The following is a 270-nucleotide window of genomic DNA, read 5'->3' as shown; positions in this document are numbered from 1 at the left end:
AGAGGACTCCCCACTTTTGGGAGCAGAATCAAATTTGAGCAGGTCAGAGACAACAAAGACATTGAGAGAGAAGGTCCAGAAAAAAATGAGGAGAGGAACAGAGGTTCAAAATCTCAGGAAGCAAACTGCCATATTTTTAATAATGCATAAAAACAACCAAAGATGAGCTCTGTAAAGTTAGAGAAGTTATCTAAACCAAGCCTCTGTCTGGAATGAAGTTCAGGAAAACTAATTTCACACAAAAAATAAGAAAACAAATATCAAAGCCAA

The sequence above is a fragment of the Pteropus alecto genome, unplaced genomic scaffold (assembly GCF_000325575.1).
Source record: "Pteropus alecto unplaced genomic scaffold, ASM32557v1 scaffold79, whole genome shotgun sequence".
Lineage (NCBI taxonomy): Eukaryota > Metazoa > Chordata > Mammalia > Chiroptera > Pteropodidae > Pteropus > Pteropus alecto.
Note: the sequence above shows the minus strand (reverse complement) of the source record.